The 24,438-nt window shown below is 41.8% G+C and overlaps 1 pseudogene; it reads left to right on the top strand.

Annotated features, from left to right (window-relative positions):
* Nucleotides 1–24,438, top strand: part of LOC121800885 — a 75,695-nt pseudogene that overhangs the window by 18,135 nt on the left and 33,122 nt on the right.

The raw sequence follows: 24,438 nt of genomic DNA, 5'->3' as shown, positions 1-24,438 counted from the left end.
GTGTCAGTTAAGAAGCTAGTGTCTAGACCGAGTGAGAAGGAGGAGAATAAGCCGGAGTCGCCGGCGAGGAAGAAAGTAAAAGTGACCCGACCCTATGTTCCACCTCAGTTTGGCTCTCAAGGGAGCCAAACCCCGAATTGAGACCCCCTTGACCAAGTAACTTTACTTTCAGTATTTCTTTATTTTCTTATTGCTTTTATATGTTTATGTGTTTGCTGTTTTTTTATGTTCGTCGTGTTGTTTTTGTGCCAGCATGCCTTGTTTTATGTTTCTTTTGGGCATGTTTTGGTTTTTGTTCTGTTGTAACCTCTCCCATTGTTGCTCAGTCTAAGTGTGAGAAGTTTGTTTCGTTTGGATGTTCTTGTACATATTGGTTGTTTTGTTTTTTTTTAATTTTTGAACTTCCCTGTGAAGGGGCAGGCAGCGGAAGCGTGCGTTCAAAACGGATCACATGAATTTGATCTATTTAGCTGATTATTTAGACAAAATCTATTCGCGTAATTATCACATGTATCATGCTTATAACTTGAATTAAAACATGCTTTAGCACATAAAATCCCTAAAACATGCTTACTATGGAATTAGCCAATTTATCTTGTTGATTCAATCAAGAATCGATGATGGCTTGCTCCGTCTCCACGTGAAGATCTTCAATACAAGACCTCGGATCTTCTGACTGGTGTCCCGGACTATACGCTGATATTTGTGTGGGCAAATCTCACCAACGTACTAGGACTCGAATAATGGAAGACAAAACTCAGCTCACGGAGGAGGCACAAATTTTGAGCTCTCTCTTTAGAGGGGGACGAAAATTTTGATAATAAATTGTTATGTTTTCTGTCTCCTTTATTCTCCTATTTATATAAGTCACATATTGGGCCCAGTCAGGGATCTAAGGAAGAATTTGGAATAGGCCTCACCCAATTAGCTTTTTACTAATTAAATTGAACCCATAATTTAATATAAGCTTATATTGGAATATTACGAGCAGCCACTACCGAAGTAATATTGCACTGCCTTCCTAAACCGAAATTACAAGTATTCCGGGTTTCCTTTAATTGCATTTGATTCATTTCCCGCGCTTAAGATGGAAACATCCATTAATCAATTAATGTCTGCTATAGACTTAATAAATTAACATATTTCAAATTCCAAGAGTGGACTTAGCAAGAAACTCTTATTTATTATTCATAGAGTAATCAAACTCCAACTAGCTAGGTTCCGAATAATAAAACCTCGTTTCGAGCTCCTCTTGTGGATTTTATCAAACGAGACTCTCCTCGCGCACGTTTCAACATAATAGCAATCGTAGCACCTCTAGATAATGATCACCACTACCCAATATACCTGGATCGTTGGGTTACGAAAAACCCGCACCTTTGGTAAGTCAAAGTAGTGGATCCTCAATATCGTATGCTCAATGCTAACGTACATTTATTAAGAAATTAATTTTCAAGACCTCGTCTTTCAGTAGATAGCATAAAGACTCGTCTTGCTGTTAGATCCATTCAGTGCTATACCACACCAACGTCATCTTATTTCAATAAGGTTTAGAAATAATCGGACTGACATTGTAACCTTTCGCGATAGGTAGTCTAGGCCTATCTAGGTTGTGAAATTCTTATTTTTCTTTGTTTAGAACTGACCGTGTTACCTTAAATTGGACGACGCCCACAACCGGTCTACTAAAACAAAGACTTAGACTTTGTTACGTTTTCTCATACATTTAAATATGTAATAAACAACCATTAAATGTAAAACATAAATCTGTTGCATTTATTGGAAAATAACCATTAGAGTTTTACAGTATCCAATCACTCGAAAGGTGATTTCTAGTATACAAAACCCTAACAATCTCCCACTTATACTCAAAACAGCTTTCGAGTATACAAAATAGTAGTGCACACGTCTAAATTTCTCCCACTTATACTGAAAGCGAGTTGAGGTCTTGAATGAGTCGAACTCCCATCCCTTCAACGTGGCACTCGAACGGTTTTACCGCCAAAGCCTTTGTAAAAGGATCTGCCAGGTTGTTCTCTGACGCAATCTTGACCACTTTTATGTCTCCTCTCTACACTATATCTCTAATGATATGATACTTCTGCTCTATGTGTTTGCTCGCTTTGTGAGCTCTTGGTTCTTTCGAGTTTGCCACAGCACCAGATTCGAAGCCACACCTAAATCCATAAGGAAGTTCTTGAACCATACAACCTCTTTTGCAGCCTCCGAAGCGGCCACATACTCGGCTTCCATGGTCGAGTCCGTGATGCATTTCTGCTTCACACTCTTCCAAATTACGGCTCCACCTCCTAAGGTGAACACATATCCTGAAGTAGATTTTCTCGAGTCCTGATCAGCTTGAAAGTCTGAGTCAGTATATCCCAAAGGACAGAGCTCGACTGCATTGTAAACTAGAGCATAGTCCTTGGTCCGTTTAAGGTACTTGAGTATGTTCTTTACGGCAGTCCAATGTCCTTGGCCCGGATTCGACTGATATCTTGCCACCATGCCAACAGCAAAGCAAATATCTGGTCTAGTACAAAGCATAGCATACATGAGACTTCCAACTGCCGAAGCATATGGAATCCTTCTCATTGCTTGTATCTCAGACGGCGTTTTAGGGCACATCTCTTGAGATAAATGGATGCCATGTCTAAAAGGTAAAACGACTAAGTACTGTTTCGATGTAAGATTCTTGAGATAAGCACAACATCTTCTTCTCTCGATTCCGAAGAACCTTGATCCCGAGGATGTGTCCCGCGTCTCCCATATCCTTCATCTCGAACTGGTTTGATAACCATGTTCGAACTGATGACAACATCTTTTTATTGTTTCCAATTAGAAGAATATCATCTACATATAAAACTAAGAACACCACATTCCCCTTATCAACTTTCTTATACACGCAGCTTTCACTTGGGCACTTTTCGAATCCAAACTTGCAAACAATTTGATCGAAACATTGGTTCCACGATCTGGATGCTTGCTTGAGGCCATAAATGGCCTTCTTAAGCTTCCAAACCATGTGTTCTTTGCCCTTTATGGCATATCCTTCGGGTTGTTCCATGTAGATGGTCTCCTCAAGACTGCCGTTTAGAAACGTAGTCTTAACGTCCATCTGCCATACATCCCAATCCATATAAGCTGCAATAGACAATAGTATCCGGATCGATTTGAGCATGGCCACTGGGAGAAGGTCTCATCATAATCGATGCCTTCCTTTTGGGTATACCCCTTGGCCACTAGTCTTGCTTTAAAGACTTTAACTCGTCCATCGGATCCACGTTTACGTTTATATATCCACTTGCTCCCAATGGCAGTACAACCTTCGGGTAGTACGGACAAATCGTAGACGTCTTTGTCTATCATAGATTGTAGTTCCGAATCCATTGCTTTTACCCATTCGCAATGATCGACATTTGCCTACGCCTCCGCAAAGTTTCAGGGATCTAATACATTGCTGTCCGAGGAGTGATCCATAGATTCTCCCAAACCAATGTATCTGTCGGGCTCATGTGAGACCCTCCCACTGCGGCACGGCACTACAATATTTTGAGTAGAAGTTGAAGTTTCGGGAATTGTTTGTACACTTGGTACTTGTTCTTGGTTAATGGAACTTGTGACAGAAGTTAGCTCATCAAGAGCCACTTCACTGCTGGGTTTATGATTCATTACATAGTCTTCCTCTAAGAATGTCGCGTGAGTGCTCACAATGACTTTCTTATCTCGGAGACTAAAGAATTCATAACCTTTCGTTCCTTTGGGGTATCCTATAAACAAACATACCTCCGTCCTAGATCCTAGCTTAGTTGGATCCTTTTCCAATACATGAGCCGGGCAACCCCAAACCTTGAGATGTGCTAGATTGGGCTTACGCCCAGTCCACAACTCATATGGAGTTTTAGGTACGGATTTTGATGGTAATTGTCTAAAATGTGACTTGCGGAAAGCAAGGCATATCCCCAAAATGAAATAGGCAGATGTGCATAACTCATCATCGATCGAACCATGTTTAATAAGGTTCTGTTCCTTCTTTCAGCCACGCCGTTCTGCTGGGGCGTGCCCGGCGCAGTCAGTTGGGATTGAATTCCCACTTCTGATAAGTAGTCCAAAAATTCGGCACTGAGGTATTCGCCTCCACGATCACATCGTAGGCATTTGATATTCTTCCCATGATACTTCTCCACAAGAGTCTTAAAGTCTTTAAACTTGTCAAAAGACTCTGACTTGTGACGCATCAAGTAGGCATATCCAATTTTCGAGAAGTCATCAATAAATGTGATGAAGTATCGAAAACCACCTCTTGCCTCAGTTGACATTGGTCCACATACATCGGAACGAACGAGCTCAAGTACTTCCTTGGCCCTATTGCCCTTAGCCTTAAAAGGCCTCTTGGTCATCTTGCCTTCTAAGCATGACTCACACTTATGAAAAGGTTCCTCCTCTAGACCTTTGATAAGATCTTGTTGAACAAGAGAATGGATCCTCCTTTCATAGGCATGACCAAGTCTAAGGTGCCACAAGTACGTTTCGTTCATTGAACTTGAAGGTTCCTTTAGTTTCTTTGAAATTTTCGATGTTGTATTGAGTTCTGATTTGCGATTTTTAAACTGTGTAGAAGTGATTGTGTACAGATTGTTTTCCATGATACCACGACAGATATAAGAACCATCTTTCTTAATAACGCAGTTGTCATTAAAAGAAATCAAATATCCATCATAAACCAATTTAGAAACTAAAATTAAATTTCTTCTAAAAGAAGGTATCAACAAAACATTCTTCAAAATAAAAAATCTATCACTACTAAAACGCAAATAAATGTCTCCCACTGCAACGGCTGCCACTTTGGTGGCGTCGCCCAGCTGGACTTCGATCTCACGATCATGTAGCCGTCTTGTCACCTGCATTAAGACAGGATCAAAACAAATATGATCAGTGGCTCCTGTGTCAATAACCCAAGTGCAAATTGATGTCGAAGTCAAACAAGACTCGACAACTAGAGCCTGGTGCATACCTGTAGCCTTGCCCCGTTTAGGACTGTCTGGCTTCCAATGCCTCTTCTCTCCACACTTGAAACACTTCCCCGTGGGATTCTTGTTAGCCCTCTTCTTCTTCTTTCCCTTAGCTACCTTGGCCGGTCCTGAGTTCGGTGCCTGCCTTTTTCCTTTGCTAGGCTTTAAGCCAGAGGAACGAGGCGCCGAAATCATCATGGCCGCCTTAGCCTGGACCATAAGATCCTCTGCCGACTGAAGTTCAGTCAACAGCTCTGCCAAGGTGTAATTCCTTTTGTTCATCTCGAAGTTGAGCTTGAACTGTTGGAAGCTAGGGGGAAGACTTTGAAGGATGATAGTCACCTGGGACTCGGGATCGATCGTCCCTCCCAAGACCTCAATTTGGTTGAGGTGGCCCATCATCTCGAGGACGTGGTCCCTCACAAACGAGCCTTCCTTCATTGTCTTCGACATGATACTCCGAAAGGCTTGAGACTTAGCCGTTCGATTCTGAGTACCAAAAAGATTCTTGAGATTCTGCATAATCTCGGCGGCAGTTTCCATAGCAGAATGCTGATGCTTGAGTACTGATGACATAGATGCCAACATGTAGCACTTAGCCATCTCATTCACCTTATGCCACCGTCTATGTGAATCTCTGACTCCTGCCGCAGTGTTAGCCGCCGGTACTGGAGGTCGCGGGGTGGTGAGCACAAAGATGTACTCATCTGCTGTGAGAACGATGTCCAAATTTTGTTTCCATTCTATGTAATTTTGGCCCTCGAGTTTATTTTCTTTGAGAATTGCAGAAAGAGGATTGAACGACATATTGACGATTAGGATTGCACTGCAAAACAGGATATTTTACTATTGTCATAAACTTATCTAAGAAGTTTGATTAGATTAACCATAAAACTTTTCAAAATTTTACAACTGTAAAATTAAAATTTTGTACCCTCCAGAGGAAGTCAATACGCATTAAAATCTTACAGTTTTACTGGTCACAACACCAACGAATAGTCCAGAGACCACAGAGTGGCATGGCCGCCAAATGTTGCCTAAGCAAGACCATCTCTTTAGCATTACAGAGTCTTGTTTCTACAACACACTCCCATAACAATGCTTATGTGCTGCTAACAAGATCAAGCTATCTCATAAATTCTGTGTGAACTTCTGAATCTCATAGTTTCTTAGGATATTGTCCCCACAGAGCAGGTGGCGATAATATTGGAAACCACATTCTAGTTCATACTATTTATATTTGAGAAGTCCGCCCTCATGAACTTGCTATTTTCTTAGGATTATTGTCCCCACGGAACAGGTGGCGATAATATTAGAAAAAGGCTTCATAAATTGCAGACCAATTGATGGAGACCATATACAAACGTTGAGTTCGTAATTATAGCTTAGATATTTCGGTTATGGTTTTTCTTTAATTATCCTTAGTCTTAGGGAAGAGAAAGACTTGGTTAAATTCTGTTGATATTTAATCTACTGGATAATTAAATCTTTTATTAATTGGTATCTTCCTTTAGGGAATAATTATTCTAGAATATAATTCTTATTCATGTCTACTATAAGATTTGACTAAAATAAATGAATTATTTAATTCTTAATAAGACATGAAAAATTAAATTCAAATTAATTCCATGTTCAAGATTAGGAAGAGATATTTCATTATTTAATGTATTCATACGTATCTATCCTTTTTAGGATCTTAGATATATAAATATTAGGAAACTATTAAATTATTCTTATCCATATCATCTAGGAATCAAAATATTATTATTTATTTCCATAGATATAGAAAATAATAAAAATATTCCTTAAATCTAGATAAATATTAGGAAACTATTAAATTATTCTCATCTATATCATCTAGGAATAAAATAATATTATTTATTTCCATAGATATAGATAATAATAAAAATATTCCTAAAATCTAGGTAAATCTTCCAAAATGATTTTATTTCCATTAAATAATAATATTTTAATGATATCTTTTAATAAAATAATTAAATAATCATTAAAATAATCATTCATCGTTATCTCATCGTACGAGGTTCGCACGAACGATGAACGACGAAAATCCGACGAGTTCTTCGTCGGACCACGACGCACGAAGTGTCTCGGCCACCAGCGCGCAGATGGCGCGCCAGCGGCTCGGCCAGCGGCTCGTCGGGTGTCGCCAGCGTCTCGGCCAGGAGCGTGCACGGAGGCGCGGCTCCTCTCGGCCAGCGGCCAGTACCCGTCACGATGTCTCGGCTCGTCGGGTGCCGATGCTTCTCGGCAAGGCGCGCACGCGGCGGCGTTTGCCTCTCGGCCAGCGTCTCGACGCCCGTCTCGGACATCCGAGCCGTCGGGTGGCGCGAGCTCTGGCCAGCGGCGCGCACGGTAGCGCGCCTGCTCTCGGCCAGCTCCAACCTTCCACCTAGGGTTCGGCCTGGCGTCTCGGCACCTCGGCACGTTCTCGGTTGAATTGCCGTGCCACTCCATCAGTCGCGTCGACCTCGTGATCACGGCCGGCGGTGCGCACGAGCTCTACTCGTCTGCGCGTCGCCCCGTGATCACGGCTCCTGGCTCCCACTGTCTCGACATCCCTACCTCGATCGCACGTGGTGCGTTCGAGCAATTCAAGTTCTTTGATTCGATAGTTCTTGAGTTCATCATGCATAAAATTAAACAAAAACACCAAGAACATGCTTCACAATCAAATAACACATGCATACATGAATTTCACGAAATTTAAATCCAAATAATCAGAGCCAAAGACTGGCTCTGATACCAACTGAAGGGGCTGGCAGCGGAAGCGTGCGTTCAAAACGGATCACATGAATTTGATCTATTTAGCAGATTATTTAGACAAAATCTATTCACGTAATTATCACATGTATCATGCTCATAACTTGAATTAAAACATGCTTTAGCACATAAAATCCCTAAAACATGCTTATTACGGAATTAGCCAATTTACCTTGTTGATTCAATCAAGAACCGATGATGGCTTGCTCCGTCTCCACGTGAAGATCTTCAATACAAGACCTCGGATCTTCTGACTGGTGTCCTGGACTATACGCTGATATTTGTGTGGGCAAATCTCACCAACGTACTAGGACTCGAATAATGGATGACAAAACTCAGCTCACGAAGGAGGCACAAATTTCATGCTCTCTCTTTAGAGGGGGACGAAAATTTTGATAATAAATTGTTATGTTTTATGTCTCCTTTATTCTCCTATTTATATAAGTCACATATTGGGCCCAGTCAGGGATCTAAGGAAGAATTTGGAACATGCCTCACCCAATTAGCTTTTTTACTAATTAAATTGAACCCACAATTTAATATAAGCTTATATTAGAATATTACGAGCAGCCACTACAGAAGTAATATTGCACTGCCTTCCAAATCCGAAATTACAAGTATTCCGGGTTTCCTTTAATTGCATTTGATTCATTTCCCACGCTTAAGATGGAAACATCCATTAATCAATTAATGTCTGCTATAGACTTAATTAATTAACATAATTCGAATTCCAAGAGTGGACTTAGCAAGAAACTCTTATTTATTATTCATAGAGTAATCAAACTCCAACTAGCTAGGTTCCGAATAATAAAACCTTGTTTCGAGCTCCTCTTGTGGATGTTATCAAACGAGACTCTTCTCGCGCACGTTTCAACATAATAGCAATCCTAGCACCTCTAGATAATGATCACCACTACCCAATATACCTGGATCGTTGGGTTACGAAAAACCCGCACCTTTGGTAAGTCAAAGTAGTGGATCCTCAATATCGTATGCTCAATGCTAACGTACATTGATTAAGAAATTAATTTTCAAGACCTCGTCTTTCAGTAGATAGCATAAAGACTCGTCTTGCTGTTAGATCCATTCAGTGCTATACCACACCAACGTCATCTTATTTCAATAAGGTTTAGAAATAATCGGACTGACATTTCAACCTTTCGCGATAGGTAGTCTAGGCCTATCTAGGTTGTGAAATTCTTATTTTTCTTTGTTTAGATCTGACCGTGTTACCTTAAATTGGACGACGCCCACAACCGGTCTACTAAAACAAAGACTTAGACTTTGTTACGTTTGCTCATACATTTAAATATGTAATAAACAACCATTAAATGTAAAACGTAACAACATTATGACAAAAATAATCTGTTGCATTTATTGGAAAATAACAATTAGAGTTTTACAGTATCCAATCACTCGAAAGGTGATTTCTAGTATACAAAACCCTAACACCCTGTTCCCCCATTCACTAGGATAGCTTGGGGACAAGCCTGAGTGAAGTGGGAGGGGGAGGGAGTCGTGCAATTTCTGTTTACTGTGAATAGTTGTCTTTAGGTCTAGGATTTTGCTTTTGTGTGTCGCATGAGCTAGCGGATATAATAAGGCAAGATTCCCTTAGTAAGAGCAATTGAAGATAGAATGCATGTCAACTTTGAAGCCTTTTTCCTTAATAAGCTGAATTCAGTTTGAATGAAGTAAGAACGATAGAGGATGCCTTAGATGACTTAGTTGTGAAGCCCCACTTTAAAAGTGAGTTATAAGCCTATACACTTTGAGCTAACTTGTATAAAAAGGGGCCGCCACTTGATGCTTAGGGAGTAGAGTCCGAAGGAGAGAAAATAAAAATATAATCAGAGGTATAAGCTGGACGAAGTCCAGGGAATGGAGGTATAAGCTGGACGACGTCCAGAGGAGGAATTAAAAAAAATCGGAGGTATAAGCTGGACGAAGTCCAAGGTAAAAAGAAAATATCCCTAAAGGGAGAAGAAAAAGAAAAAATATTCTAACGACAGGAAACAATAGTTACCTGACCCAGGAAGTTAAAAAGGGAGATTGTAGGAAGGAGAAACTCTCATAACCCGACGCATCAGTGGTATAACATTGACTTAAGAGTGATTCGATCCTAACATCCCTGGTGAGGAATGAGTGATCGAGTGAATCCAACAATTAGGAAGTCAATAGGCTATCTTGACGAACTGACAGACCGATTGGGTAGAAGAGGGAAAAGGGAGGATTTGGAGATTGTAGACGAATTGGATAGACCTTAGGCTTGTGGGGACGACTGCTTAAAAGTTGAAGCTAGTTCATGCCTTTGTGTTTTCTTTGTGTTTTTCTTTAAGTGTTGTTTTCTTTTTGTTAGTCTGTTAGTGTGACTAGGTCTAGGAGTTTGTGTTTTTGCTTTTGTAGAGTCGGTCATAGGACAATCATGCTTTGAAATTCGCCTTATTTCTTTTTCTTGTCTTTATACTTGAGGACAAGTATGGTTTAAGTGTGAGCAGTTTGATAAGGCTAATTTCATGCATTGATTAAAGGGTTAAATTCATGCATTTACGGGGTCTAACACATCTTTTTAAGCCAAGTGTGTTGAGAATTCGCCAGGTCCAAGAAAAAGAGAAGGTCGTTTGCATGGCGCAAGGTAATGGCGATATAAGTGAGCATTGTGGAAAAATGACCAGACGGGGGGGCAGAACGGAGATTTCTATGAAAACTTCGAGAAGATCAAACCCGCACCTATATACGGAGGAGAACATGTATTTTAACGGGGGGGGGGGGTGAAGAGAGTTATCTAGGGAGGACTTTAGACAGGGAGCTCTCGTCTCTCGGCACTTTTGGCTCTCTTAGCTCACTCGCCATACTCTACACATTTGTTTTTATCGGGAACTTGAGGGATTTTCAGGTTTCAATTGTTGTTACCTAGTTGGGTAACACCGTCCTTGAAGAGGGCGAAGATACAATTTATTTCATTCGTTTTAGTTTGTTATCGTGAATTTCACCGAGCTTCGCCGTTCGAAACTCGGCTCTGTTTTCTGTTGAATTTCCGTTATCTATGCAATTTTCTATTTCTCAATTTACCTTGCTGCTGTTGATATCGATTATGGATGCAATTGATTTTGAATTTATCATAGTTACTGACTGGATGTTTGATTTCTGCGTTGGTTTACTGAGTTTGTGTGGAAGTATTGGAAGTTTGTGTTGATCGGAGCAGATCTGTTGAATCGAAAGTTATGGAGTTGATTTTGTTGGTTATTGGGTTCGGAATGCTTGGATCCGGAGTGGATTAAGCATCCGACGTCTGGATCTGAAATAGAGTTGATCGTGGTTGATGCCTTATTTACGAGTTTTCGTTTCATTCCGTCTAGTATATGTAGATCTGTTTTATTTCCGGCTAATTTCAAGTTTCCGACGTCCGTACTTTTACATTCTGTTTGAATCTGGAAATGTGCTCTGTTTTCTTTATGTTCGCATGTGATTTATGTTACTAAATGCAGGTAGTTGTTAGTTAAATCCTTAGTTTGTTATTTGCAGCTTTTATTCCGTACTTACTATTTCTGGACGATGGTCCCGGCTGTTTACTCACTTTCTGTCCAGCTAGATTAGGAAGCTATTTGCTCATTCTAAGAAGTTAGTTTAATATCTCGCAGTTATGAGGAAGTTTGATGTCAGCATGATGTTTTCAGTTTCCTAGGTCTAGTGTTTAATTCGTTCCTAGGTCTAGTTGTAGTTTTACCTCAACCCAAAATTGCGTGGCAGCAGCCATTCACCATTTCCAAGGTCTTCTAAATTCTTTCTTACGCGTCCATCTTCGTGGGATCGATCCCTGCTTCCCTGTACTAATTCATAGTATAGCGGGTTGAGGGTTTTGAACGCGGAATCAGTGTGTCCAACGACTGAGATTTCTGATATCCTCTGAGTTCCTAGACCTCGTGATCTAGCGGATTCTCAGGATCTGAGAAGCTTGACCTAGCATTAAAAGCACACACGTTTCCAAAGTGAGTTTCAGGAAGCGAGGGCCCTCAACAATATCAATGACGGGGGGCAGTGAATGGCAAGCACGACCGACCAAAATGGTAACCAAGGTAAGAGAACTACGTTGGCTTTGATTCCTCAATAAAATTGTGGATACGTTGCCAACTCAACTTAAATTTGAAAAGTTTAACTTTGAAAGTTTAAGTTGAGCTCAAGCCCTTTTCAATTTTTTCATTTTTCCCCCATTTCATGTTTTTTTATTTATGTTCCGACGACACTTGTAAATTATATCACATTGTTGTATACTTGTATATGTATTGTAAATTGTAATGTATCGTTGTCCGTTACAACTCAAATTCAATAAAATTGATATGATTTTCACCTTATTCGTCTTATTCCAATTTAAATTATCCATTGTCTTGTTACAATTTATTGTATAAGTACAAATTTCAAACTACATACCAAAAAACAACCGCTAAAACCAGCAAAACCGAACCGCAACCGTGAGAACCGTCTGAAAACTGGCGGTTCGGAACCGGAACCGGAACCGCCGGTTTTCGAACCGGAACCGGAACCGTGAAATAGCCTCACGGTTCGGTTCCGGTTCTACCTTTCTCAAAACCTGAACCGCCGGTTTACGAACCGTGGGTACCTCTACCCCTCCTTCCACGACTCAACCTGTACATTTAGAAATATATGCGGGGCTGAGTACAAAGGTACTCAGTGAACAAATTGCCGAAAAATACAAATATACATTTGAAAATATTGTCAAGCCATCATCACAGTAAGACCTGAGCCATATCTGATCCATATCTGTTCCAAATATATATATTGTCAAGCCACCCAGGGGTTTTATTGAAAAGACCTGAGCCGTTGAGATGGTATTCTCATATGGTCACATTCTCTGCCCAACATGTCAGAGGTTTCCTTGTGCCAAGAAGGTGGCCACCTTCCACGGTCACCTTCTCTGCCTTTCACGGTCAGATGTTTCATGTGTACAGTAGCCCGAGAGGGACACCATCCTTCCTCGGACCTGAATTCGATTCATATATCATCATTCATAATTTACTTGGCCGTAGCCAACAGATAGGCATCATACACAAAAACATTTATGGCAAAACAACATCATTTAAAATCACGAACATGAGTTCCAGTTTTCGTTGAGAAAATAATTTGTATTTTTAGTATATGAAAGCTCACATTGATCGTTTAGTTCACTTAACTTGAATCTTTCGTTCCGACTTTACTTGCGAACGTACCCTTTTGAAAATATCACAATAGGAAAGTACTAATTTAGTTTTAAACTAATCTAATTAAATTAGAAAGAAAATCTCAAGGTTATTATTGTTATTACTTATTAAGAAATTCCCAATCTTACAATATTTATTACGACTTCTTTTGCTATTTCCGACTCCGACTAAAATTGGTGTTTGAGGAGCGAACGAATGTGCTATTGTTTTGTGTTTGTGCTTAATTTTTAGGTCCAGAGGATTCGCTAGAGCATAAGGTCTAGGAGATCGTGAACTTTCCGAATGTAGTCGTTGTTGCAACAATCTCGCCTCAAAACCTCAACCCTCTACACTATTGGTTAGTATAGGGAAGTCGGGATCGAATCCACTAGGATGGAAGGGTCGGAATGCATCGAGAGAACTTTTGGAGGGGTTTGGCTGCTGCCACGCAACATGAGGGTCTAGTTTTAACTACTAGGCCTGGGAAATGAAATCTAGTCTATTCTAACTACCAGATCTGGAGAATTGAAAGTACGTAAAATATAATTGCATGCATGATTCGTATCCGAAAGTAACTTGAGAGCATTCACAAACTTTCTGGGTCAAGTAAAAGAGTTTTCTAAATTAACCAAACACAAGGTAAGCAAAAGTAAACAGCAAAACAGATTACTCTAATTAGCTACTAACAAAAGCTACAACTAACAAACTAAAGTAGCGCGACTACAACTACCGAATGATTTCATCTTCTCCAACAAACAAGCACGAAATGAACAAAACAGAGCATGAAAACAGAGCATACTTCAGATCGAACGATGAACACTTAAGATCAACACCGATCTCAACTCCGATCGACAAATCAACTGCGAAAAACATCCAACTCAGTAAACATTAAGGTCAAACAAAAACAGAAATTGGAACTAGATTAAGCATAAGCTGAAATGAGTCACAAAGCAATCGCCGAATTTCCGGCAAGGAAATCGGCGAGACAAAAGTACGCGCGAGAAATTAAAATTTTTTCTCCACTCCTTCTCGGAGTGGTGTTACACCTTCAACTGAACAAGACAAAACCATCAACTAACTACCCCAAATCTCCATTGAACCAAGTGCGTGAGTGAGTAAGCTTCCTGATATTTATAGGCGTGGCTCAAATCCATTGAACCAAGTGCCGAAAATACCAAGGAAATTCTCTAACTAAAAAAAATCTCCTCTCTTCGTAAGCTTCCTGATATTTATAGGCGTGGCTCAAATCCCTAGGGCAACGGTATTCCTGATTTGACGATTGTGATCTTGCGGATTTCACTCTTTTTCTTCACTTTTCTCCTTTATTCCCTATGCCCTAGTAATTGTCTTTCATTCCTGGGTCTGGCAGATTTTTCACGCTCCTGGACTTATAAATGCATGTTAGCACCGTAGAAATCACAGAATTTATATATAAAATAGATGCATGAAACGATCCTTATCAAACTACTCATACTTAAACCATACTTGTCGTCAAGTATGAAAGACAAGAAACAAAGAAATAAGGCAAGTTTCTATGCATCCTCCCCTATCAACCATCCTAAAAAATGAAAACTCCTAGACCTAGACACAGAAAAAGAAAACGCACAGAAAACACAAGAAAAGAAAAACACAGAAGCACATAAACTGGTATTTTTCTCTTGCAGCCATCCCCACAAGTTTAAGGTCAATCCAAGCATTTATAGCCTCAGATTCTTCCCCTTCCCTTCTTCTATCTAGTCCAGCTGTCAGTTCGTCAAGATAACTTACATTTTTGCCTCTGTTAGGTTCACACGATCACTCATTTCTTACCAGGGACGTAATGATCGTTCGCTCTTCATTCTGCCTTACCATTGATGCCTTAAGATTGATGCCACAGAATAGTTCCTTAAGGTCTTTCACTGGGTTGTAATGGGGCTAGGGGTTTATAGTGTTTATTGGTGAGAATCCTAAGGATCTAAGTTCAACAGTATAAGTAAAACATAATGCAGACACGTGAACTTCAGGGACAAAGCTTAGCAACAACTCCCGTATATGACTTTATCCTTCTTTCCTTATGGAGATGTTCCTTGGCTTTTTACCCTTATTTTCCTTACTTCTCTGGGCCACAATTTTTTTCTTGCCCGTTTTTTTCTTTTTTCTTTTTTTTGGGTCAGGTAGAACTGTTCCTGCCCATTTTTCTAACTTCTTTTTGTTTTCTTAGGCCTGGTAACATGTATATCTCTTTTTTTTCTGCCCATATCCTTACTTTTCTCTCGGGTCAAGTTATGTCACGCCCGCCCTCACTAAGGATAGTAAAGACATGGAAATCGTGACTATGGGAAAAACAATAAAGGTCGACACTTATTATGAAAACTCAAATAAATTTCCAAAAGAAATATTTTGGTATATCGAATAGTTAAACAACGAATTAATAACTCAAGGTAAATAATGTCATAACATAGTGTGGGGAAAAACGAAAGACTTTTAGAAGGAAAGCAATTTCAACAAGGCAGCGGAAATCAAGTATCTAGAGAGAGTCATAGGATGACACCCATGTATGAAGACACGAAGCATCTGGGGAATCTAAAGGCTCGACTCAACATCCGCCGCAACATCTCTCTCAACTTGCACATAGGGAAAACACATGCAGGGCTAAGTACTTGATATACTCAGTGGGCACACGCTAAAATAGTTGATAAATGTTATGTCACCCATACCATAGTGAACTCGAGTTTTTACATTTAGAAAAGAAATATCATTGAGTATCACAAAAGCAGTTTCATAGACTGGTCAGTCAAAACAATCTCTCCACTTTCTCATCAATCAAACAATCACATCCTCTTACCATAGTGCAACAAAAGTGTGGCCACACTATTCGCCCACGAGACCGGCTGAGTAGCAAGGACGACACCCGATCCACCAGTGTACACAACATAAACGAAACGAACACTCTAGCATACAACAACGTGCAACACATAGCCACATCATAAGATACATGCCTTATTCACACATGTATCATGTAATTCACTCAAAACTTATCAACAAAGCTTATTTCAACAAAACCAGAATCTGGCAGAAAAGCGCAGTCTTTTTGTAAAAATCATTAAAATTCCGTCCGATATTATATGAAGCTAAAATTTGGTCACCACCCAGTAAACACATCAAGGTTCACCCAGTTAAAATTTCACACCAAAATCATATCTTTTGATCAGTCAAAACAAAAACGAAACTCACTGGTCGGAACACAATTTCTGGCAGGACTGCGCAGTTCAAAAAAACAAAATTTGCTATAAATATGGGGTAATTCATCTGGGTGGAGGAACGATCGGTTTACATGGTAGGTCAGAGAGACAGCATCTACGGTCACCACCAGATTGAGATTATCTATGGGAGATCCATTTCCGTTTGGTTCAGAAAGTGACGAGGATTGGAGTTCGTCAGGAAGGGAAGATCCTATGTCGTCTTCAGAAACAGAAACAGAGGAGGCGAGGATCAGAGACATGACACAAGTAGTCGATCCAGATCCGGAGATCCGTTAGCTCACTGCCCATTTAGATGGTGAGTCAGCCCAGGCTATAGTTATTAATCAGAGGGCCATCGATATTAAAACAAATGTGCTAGGCATTCTACCGACGTTCTCCGGGCGTAGGAACGAGTGTCCATATGAGTTTCTAAATGAGTTTAGCAAGCTGTGCAGTATTCAGAAAAGGCCCAACGACACAATAGAGGAAGATTATCGCCTACGTGCTATTCCATTTGCTCTCAAGGGAGAGACTAACACATGGCTGCTGAGTCTGCCTCGAGATTCCATCCGGACATGGAGATATTTCAAGTTGGAGTTTCTGGATTACTTTTTCCCTTCGAACAAGACAAACGCTCTTAAGAAGGAAATCGTAGAGTGTAAACAGGAGTGTGATGAATCTCTGAGTCAATATTGGTCACGATTTAAGGGATTGTTAGATGCTTGCCCGAATCATAGAATAATCGAGGCAGAAATTTATTATATGTTTTATTAAGGAGCAAACCCTGAATCCAAGGATCTGATGAATTTTTCGAGCGGGGTAAATTTTACGAAGAAAAAGGGAAGTGAAGCAAGAGAGATCTTGGGAAAGCTGATAGAGGCCAAAAAGGCATACGACAGCCCGAGGAATATTATGAGGAGAGGGTCAGCAAATGCTCTGAGGGAGCAAGATGAAGGAAGAGTCAAGGCGAGAATAGATAGGCTTGAGAAAGAACTCTTGAGTGCAATCGAGAAGACTAACCCACCAGCCTCACAAGAGAAAGAGAAGCCTCGGGGTCCAGGAGAAATTTCACCAAGGCAATATTATGGCCCTCAAGAGGGAGATTACCAGACCCAAGTTAACGCGGTGCGGAGTTGGAACCCAGACGGAAGTTGGAATCAATGGAGACATACGGATGCGCCATGGAGAAATCTTCCCAATTATAGATGGTCTGACAACGATCCGAACCAGCCACCTCCACAACAGAACGTCCACTTGACACATCAACCAGAAAGGCAGACTACCTGGTCTGGGACAAATCAGGAGGGGCAGAACAACTAGAGCAACCGGAACCAGGGAGATCATTCGAATTGGGGAAACAGGAATCAAAACCACCAGGGGAACTCTTATGTACCGCCACACCAAAGGAACTACCCTGGAAATTATCAGAATTCCCAAACCACTTACCAGGGGAACCAAGGGCCAGGAAATCAGTACAACAATAGTTCAGGAGGTCAAGGAAATTTTCACCAGCACCTAGGGAGTGGACCAAACCTAGGTTCGGGACCGAATCCCGGCCAACCCAATTCTAAACCACCAAAGAATCTTGATGATATGGTGCACGATCTAGTCAGTTCGCAACAACATATACAGAACAACTTGCAATCTAACAATGACGTGGTGCATAAGCTTCAAGACGCTCAGTTGGAGCAGAAGGCAGCAATGGACATGTTGGCCAAGCAATTGTCCCAGATTGCGACTTCCTTGAGCGAGATGCGAGGGAACGAAGGAAAGATTCCTGCCTCAGTAAGGCCACCAGATAGAGCTAACATCAGTCAAATCACTTTAAGATCTGGGCGAGGTTATGACGGTCCAGTGATGAGGATAAATGACGAGACACCTCCCACAGAAGGCAAAGAAGGGAAGAACTCAGTTCCTGAATCTGAGAATTCGAAAGTATGGAGCACTGTAAGAGGAAATGACCTTCGGGAAAGTGATCTAAGAAGACCACTACCAAGTGTGGATGAACCATTTTTCCTAGACCCAGAGCCAGAAGTGGAGGATGAAGTAGTGAGGAAGGAAACAAGTGAGTTTTCAGCTAGAGGTTCTACAGGAGTAGGGAAACAATTGAAACCATTTCCGCACCGAGGAGAGGTTAAGAAGAAGAAGAAGGATGAACCGGTGGATTTTATGGACATCTTTGGAAAGTTAGAGATCAACTTACCGTTCTTGCAGGCTTTAAAATTGCCGGTCTTCAGCAAATTCATCAAGGATTTCATAGCTGGAAAGACCAGACCCAGTGGAAAGATCCTGATTGGCGAGAACGTGTCAGCATTGATTCAAAAACAAAGGATGCCTTCGAAATACAATGACCCAGGTATGTTCACCCTACCCATTTCCATTGGTGATGTCAGAATTGAGCATGCTATGTGTGACTTACGGGCGTCGATAAATGTTTTACCGCTTTCCATATACAAAAATTGGTAGGAGTAGGAATGGTGGATACAAAAGTGGTAATCCAATTGGCGGATAGGTCGTGCATTTGTCAAGAGGGAGTCTTGGAAAATGTTATAGTCAAAATGCATGATTTTCTGTATCTAGCCGATTTCCATGTTATTAAAATGAGCGATCATGAATCTACTGAGTCTAGCGGGGTGCTTTTAGGACGACCTTTTCTGCGTACAGCTAAGACCATTATCGATGTCTTTGATGGAACAATATGCCTGGAATATAATGGGGAGAAATATACATTTAGCATAGATGAAGCAATGAAGAAACCATTAGATGTTGAGAATTTGCATGCTATCGATGTTATTAACCCCCTGGTCCAGGAATATCTTGAGACCAAGTTGATGCAGGAACAGATTGGAAATTCAGAGTCAAGTCACTCTATTGACAGATAGGTAGCTGGTTGGTGTGAGGCAATGCACACAAGGGAATTATCGGATGAAGAGCTAGCCGAAGCTATGTCGAAATTCTGTAAGAATCCAGAGTCAACCAAGTCAAGGGGATTAGCCCATGTGGCTTGTATGAGAAATTCTTCAGGGTCTGGAAAGGGAATGATAAATGATGTGAAAGAAAAAAATCCCTTACCCCAGGAAACAAGTACCCCCAATAAGGAATTGAAAACGCTTCCACCAGGGCTCAAGTATGCCTATCTGAAGAAAATGAGACGTTTCCAGTAATCATCAATACCAACTTGACCGAGGAATAGGAAAGGGAGTTACTGGAGGTAATCCGAAGGAATAAGAAGACAATAGGATGGACTCTCTCAGACCTAGTAGGAATCAGTCCTGATCTTTGTATACACCACATCAGGTTGGAGGAAGGTGTGAAGGCCTGTAGGGACCCGCAACGTAAGCTGAACCCAAACATGAGGGAGGAAGTTCTGAAGGAAGTGCTGAAGCTGCTTTCCCTGGGTATCTTCTACTCCATTCCGGATAGCGAATGGGTCAGTCCGGTTCACATGGTGCCTAAAAAGTCTGGAATTCAGGTAGTTAAGAATGACAAGAATGAATTGGTGCCCACTCGACTTGTCACTGGGTGGAGGATGTGTATCGATTACAGGAAACTGAATAAAGCAACCAGGAAGGACCATTTTCCATTACCCTTCATTGATCAGATGCTAGAGAGGCTGGTTGGAAAGCAATATTTTTGTTTCCTTGACGGATACAGTGGGTACTTCCAGATCTATGTAGATCCCGAAGACCAAGAGAAGACTACGTTTACGTGCCCCTTTGGCACGTATGCTTATAGAAGGATGCCGTTTGGGCTATGTAATGCGCCAGACACTTTTCAACGCTGCATGATGAGTATCTTCTCAGATCTACTAGAGGATTGTATCGAGATTTTCCTGGATGATTTCACCATATATGGGAACTCTTTCGAGTCCTGCTTAGCTAGCCTGGACGTAGTATTGAGAAAGTGCCAGGAAAAGAATTTGGTTCTTAACTTCGAAAAATGTCACTTCATGGTACCCGAGGGAATCGTCTTGGGGCATGTAGTCTCGGAAAATGGCATACAGGTGGACCAAGCAAAGGTTGATGTGATTTCGAAATTGCCTTACCCTACGAATCAGAAAGAAGTCAGGGGATTCCTAGGGCATGCAGGTTTTTATAGAAGATTCATAAAGGACTTTGCGAAGATTACTCAGCCGCTCACCCACTTGTTGCACAATGATGTTGATTTCTTCTTCGACGAAGAGTGTAAGAAGACTTTTCAATTATTGAAAGATAAGCTAGTGTCTGCCCCTATCATCAGGGCACCCGACTGGAGTCTACCGTTTGAAATAATGTGTGATGCAAGCGACTTTGCCATGGGGGCGGTACTAGGTCAAAGGATCGATGGAAAAAGTTACGTGATTTTCTATGCCTCGAAGACACTCAACCAAGCTCAGAAAAACTATGACACCACAGAAAATGAAATGTTAGCAGTCGCATATTCATTCGAGAAATTCCGACCATACTTACTGGGGTCGAGAGTGATAGTTTTTACCGACCACGCGGCTATCGAGTACTTGCTGGCAAAGAAAGAATCAAAGCCAAGGTTAATCCGTTGGGTGTTACTCTTGCAAGAATTTGATTGGGAAGTGAGAGACAAAAAGGGGACAGAGAATAAATGGGTCGACCATCTGAGTCAGATTTTCCAGGGAGAAACGGAGGAAGCTATACCTGACGCTTTCCCGGAGGAACATCTGTATTACATAGGAAAATCTCCTAGACCTATCAGTTGGGACGAAATAATAGCGATGACAGGTCCAGGAGATGCTGAGAAAGGGAAGTGTCAGCTAAACGCTGAACCATGGTTCGCAGACCTGGCAAATTACTTGGTCACAGGAGAGGTACCCAGTTCGTAGGAAATTTCCCGGGCCCAAAATATGAAGCTTAAAAGCGAGGCTAAGTATTATTTCTGGGACAACCCTTATTTATGGAAGATGGGAGCCGACCAGGTAATCAGGAGATGCATCCCCGAATGGGAGCAGATGGATGTGCTTAATCATTGTCATGCATTGGCGTGTGGAGGTCATTTTTGGCCAAGGAAGACTGCGAGGAAAGTCCTAGACAGTGGATTTTATTGGCCTACATTACACAAGGACTCTTTTGAATTCTGTCAAAATTGTGAGAGATGCTAGCAAACTGGAGGAATTTCAAGGAGATTTGAGATGCTGCAAGTCCCAGTAATCGTCTGCGAAATCTTTGACGTCTGGGGATGGATTTCATGGGCCCATTTCCGTCTTCGTATGGGAATGCATACATCCTTGTGGCTGTAGATTACGTTTCAAACTGGATAGAAGCCAATGCTAGCACGTCTTGTGAGGCCAAAGAAGTGGCTAAGTTTCTTAGAGCTAACATTTTCAACAGGTACGGTGTGTCCCGAGCTATTATATCTGACCAAGGGACGCATTTTTGTAACCGAACCATAGAAGCTCTAATGAGGAAATACGGAGTCCACCACAAGCTAATGGACAGGCAGAGATCTCAAACAAGGAGATAAAGGCAATATTGGAGAAAACGGTGAATCCGTCAAGAAAGGATTGGAGCAAGAGGATCGGTGATGCATTGTGGGCTTATAGGACATCATACAAAACACCTATTGGAAAGTCACCCTATTGGTTGGTGTTTCGCAAGATGTGCCATCTGCCCGTGGGAATGGAGCAAAAAAGCATATTGGGAGGTGAAGGAGATTAATATGAGACCCCAGGCTTGTGAGGAAGAGAGGATACTGCAGCTTCAGGAGCTGGAGGAGTTAAGGCTTGAGTCGTATGAGTCTGCGATGAGGTATAAGGAGAAGACGAAGCTTTGACATGACAAAAACCTCCGGGTCAAGGAACTACAAGTGGGTCAGAAGGTTCTCCTTTTCCAATCCACGCTCAAGCTGATGCCTGGGAAGCTGAAGTCCAAGTGGATTGGGCCATACACTATTGTTGGCCTTCGAGCGAATGGAGCTATGGAAATCCAGGGAAGTGCCTCAAACTCTACTCCTTTCCTTGTTAATGGTCATCGAGTGAAAGTTTTTAGGGATAATTCTGAGTTGTGTGTGGTGGAGGAAGTGCCACTACGCACACTCTCTATTATCACCTAATCGGTTTAGAGAGTAAGTACTCTCGACGAATTCCTGGGTCAGATAAATGGGGATGCATTTTTAATCTATACACTAAACCAGGGGATCTCGAGAGTACTCAATTGAAAGTGTAAATAATTTAATTGTTTTTCAAAAAGTAAAAACAAAGCCAAACAAATAAAAAAATCTAATCTTCGAAAAATATTTTCAAAACACTAGACTTCTTAGGGAAACTGTTTTGTCACATGTTGAATCATTGACCTGGGAGTCTGGCATTTCATTTTTGTTTTTCCTAAGTGTGATATTGCGGAATATAGCATTTACATGGGGGTGGAGAGATTTTTGGACCAGAATTTGGGAGGGAAATTGTAAAAGTTTCGAAATTCAAATTTTATGGGAAGGCGTACAGTTGCTTACATCATGCCTGCAGTCGTCCCCTATCCTTACCTAAAATACCAATATTCCCTCCTTATTCTTTTTATTTTCCAATCTCTAAAAACCGAACTCTCTCTCTAACTCTAAAATCTCCCCCAAATCTTTTCTCTCACAATACCCACATTCTGGAGGACGAGGGTGGTTTAGCCGGAGAACTCGAGCGTCTGGTGGTTGGTAAAGAAAGTACAACACAGGTTGTTGAGGGGGAAACCCTGGTTTTTGATGACGTGGCTGTTGAGAGGGAAACCATTATTACCGAAGGGGTAGAAATCGAGGGGGAAACCCCGGAGAAGTTTGAGGGTGGTGAAGCCCTTTGTTTTGATCAGTTGGTTGTTGAGAGGGAAAGTCATGTTTATGTTGAGGGGGGAACCCCTAGTTTGTCTGAGGGGGGGAGGCCCCCGTTCTTGAAGAAATTTCGGTGCCCGAGGAAAGTGGGCTAAAATTGGTGGTAGATCTGGTAGAGAATCCGGAGGCCACAGCTAGCCGGTGGATCCAAAGGAGGCCAGGAGTAGGGCCAGAAGGAGTTTGAGGGATGAGATTGATGATCTCGCCCGACCTACAGCAGAAGAGGAGTGCCTAGCCCCGGGTACGGAGGGCGGACTAGAGGAGCATGTCCCTGGGTCTAGCAGGGAGGAGGATGAAGCAGAAGAACACCGCCTAGCTGCGGAACGCAAAAGGAAAGGAAAGCATGCGGCTCCCTCCCAGCCCAAGAAATCCAGGAAGACCGCAACGGACAAATCTGGTGATGCTCCACTTCCTACCCCAACAAAAGTTCCTTTCGCTAAGGAACAGGTCGGCCCTAGTCCGCCTAGTGAGTCTGAGGATGAAGCGACGGATGAGCAAGAGGAAGAGCTAAATTTTGAGCCGGCAGAGGTCTGATTGACAAAAGGATTGCTTGAAGCAATGGGGAAGTTTGATGATTCAAAAAGGGCAACAACCTACAAGGAGCGCAGCGGTAGCAGTAAGCTGGCGAAATCTGGGAAACAGTACGATCCGGAAGAGTTGTGGGAGATTGACTCAGATGAATAGTTTCATCAATATATTGGTGCCATTGGGTTCGATTGGCTCTTGAAACATAGCACTGCGGAGGTGCCAACGGTGTTAGCACGAGAGTTTCTCTCAACATTCAGGCTGAAACCCACCACTGATCTTGACGCGAACTCGATCACCTTCCGGCTGTTTACTGAGGAGCACGAGATGAATATCAGGGAGTGGTCCCTACGGATGGGGTTGTTCACTCGCGTCGAGGATGATGAGGACATTTGGAACAAACGCATGGTAGGAGCTCTGAAGTTCACACCCGGGTTTAAGCCACAGTCTGCATGGGAGTTGGTCACCCATCCTAAGGTGGGGCAATTCAAGACCAGCTATTCAAAGAGTTTTCATATTGAGAACCGCATCTTACGATTTGCCCAGACATTTATAAGCTACAACCTGATGAGGACTTCCAATTCTGCCTTGACCACTGCTGACCTCTACTTTACATGGTGTATAGCAAAAGATGTGAAGGTACACCTGGGCTATTGGCTGGCTCAGGCTTGTCATCAGATGGCCGCCAATCCTTCACGCCACATGTACACATGTCATCTTCTAGGTGCATACCTCCAACGCAACACAATCATGAAGATAGCCAAATCCACGCCCGAGGTAGTCATGTGCTAGCCCCCAGAGATATTCAGTGTTAATTATTTCTTCAACAAGGACTTACTCTACATGCACGGGAAGGATGTGTGTTTCTATGAGGTGGGAAGAATG

This window comes from Salvia splendens, chromosome 4 (genome assembly GCF_004379255.2).
Source record: "Salvia splendens isolate huo1 chromosome 4, SspV2, whole genome shotgun sequence".
NCBI classification, from domain to species: Eukaryota; Viridiplantae; Streptophyta; class Magnoliopsida; order Lamiales; family Lamiaceae; genus Salvia; species Salvia splendens.
The sequence above is the reverse complement of the archived record's forward strand: the minus strand, read 5'-3'. Positions and strand labels throughout refer to the sequence as shown.